The sequence below is a fragment of the Microtus ochrogaster genome, chromosome 19 (assembly GCF_000317375.1).
Source record: "Microtus ochrogaster isolate Prairie Vole_2 chromosome 19, MicOch1.0, whole genome shotgun sequence".
Lineage (NCBI taxonomy): Eukaryota > Metazoa > Chordata > Mammalia > Rodentia > Cricetidae > Microtus > Microtus ochrogaster.
Window position 1 is genome coordinate 37,340,290 of NC_022021.1, and position 1,941 is coordinate 37,342,230.

Below are 1,941 nucleotides of genomic sequence, written 5' to 3' on the forward strand. Positions count from 1 at the left end.
AAAGAATTCTACAAGTTTTAGAATCTTAACTGTTGAAAATTTATTATGTATACAGCATTCAGCCACCAAGTATTTCTGCAGGCCAGAAGAGGGCACCGGATCTCATTACGGATGGTTGTGAGCCACCATGTGGTTTCTGGGAATTGAACTCAGGACCTCTGGAAGAGCAGCCAGTGCTCTTAACCTCTGAGCCATCTCTCCATCCCTCAAATATTCTTATTTCCATTTGGTTTCTTATTGCTGCTGCACTGCGAATGCATAATTCTGAATGGAAAAAGCGGAGGACTGAAGGGAGCATCAGTTACATATACATGCATATGCCTATGAAAAAAAGAAGACATCACTGGATATATGATACAGCCTTAATTTTAATAAGTGGATGCAAGGACAAACTAAGTATGAATTTCATAAGCATTCCAAATTACCTCTAACTACAAAGTTTTTATTTGGTCGAAAGCATCACCCCAGCTCCCTAAAACCCTTTTATACAAAGAGTCTGGAATATTATAATCAGGGGCCTCATCTTAGCCTCTGGCACCCATCTTTGGAATACTGGTCTGGAACTCCTCTTCAAGCCCCCTCCTCTGATGGTTTCCTTAGTCTAAACTCCACCTCCGAGAAAGCCTGGCATATGGACTCTCAAAGCCTTTGCAATCTCGAGGTCACTTTTACACATGTAGATCTTCTTTGCTAGTTCCAGGAAGATGGTTGGGGGCACAGAGTACTGTTCTAGGAGGCTCTTGAGGCAGCTGTTACTGTCTTCCTCGTACTTTAAGAACACAGCTGGCAGTTCCAGCACTTTATACATTGCTTTCACCTGTGCCACCTTCTCTGGGTCCTTCCGCTCAAAATTCTCCTCTACGATCTGACGCTGTTGCAGAGTGGCTCGTAGGAAACACTGAAACACCAGACAGCTGCATTTGTTGTCCTGGATGTCAGTGCTGAACTTTCCAGTCACACTGGGGTCACCAAAGAGATCAAGGTGCTCATCCTGAATCAGAAAGAACTCGCCCATCTCCTGCAGGATCTTCATGGCATTGGCATGTTCCTTCTCCCCATCAATGCCTGCCATGCGCATGGTAGCTGCAACAGGCAGGTAGACAAAATAGAAAGCTGTTTTATACTTGACAAAAGATTTGTACCTCTTTTCAGTGTATCCAGCAAGATTCACATGGCCCCGGGGTGCGCTCATGAGATCAAGGGTTTGCCTGATCTCTGTCTGATAGGAACTCTGCAGAAACAGCTCCAGCAGGTTTAGGTTCTCCATGCAGTAGAACTTCAGCAGGCAGTAGATGCAGGCTTCCAGAAGCAGAGCTTCATTGACAGCATCCATGCCTATGCCTGGCTTCCCCTACCAGCAGTTTTGTCCACGGCGAGTGAGAACGGAATCTATGATGTCATCTAACGCAAGAAGGAAAGCCTGGAGCAGTTCAACACACCAGCCCACAGTCAGGGTCCACTGAAGACTCCGTTTCTTTGGCTCCACCAGCTCCCGGAATGCTTGAAGCCCACAGTCAAACCCGGATTGTGCTTGCCTCCCACAGCATTGTACTCTAGGACCTCCTTAAGCCAGGTAATGGCACCGTCTGTCCTGTCTCTGGGTGGCCTAGCTCGTCCTCAGTCAGCACCTTGACAATCTAGGAGAAGTGCTAGACGAAATCCTGCCTGTCTTGGTTACAAACCTCCAATTTCTGGTTCCCATTCATTCTGGAAGAGGAACTAAATGCTCGGCTCCTTAATCGGCTTCTCCCGACTAGAATCTCTGTTTAGAGAGGACATGATACCTACGTATGCTAGTTATTTTGTGGCTGTCAATTGCTATGACAAATGCATGACAAAAAAACAGCTTAAAGACAGACATTGTTTTTCCTCCCGGTTAGAGGATAAAGTCCATCATGACAATGGAAGGATGCAGGCAGGAGCTTGAGGCACGTGATCACA

General features: G+C 46.3%; 1 pseudogene; it reads right to left on the reverse strand.

The window, feature by feature from the left end:
• Positions 1-601: 601 nt before the first annotated feature.
• Positions 602-1,724, reverse strand: LOC101994112 (annotated as a pseudogene).
• Positions 1,725-1,941: the final 217 nt, after the last annotated feature.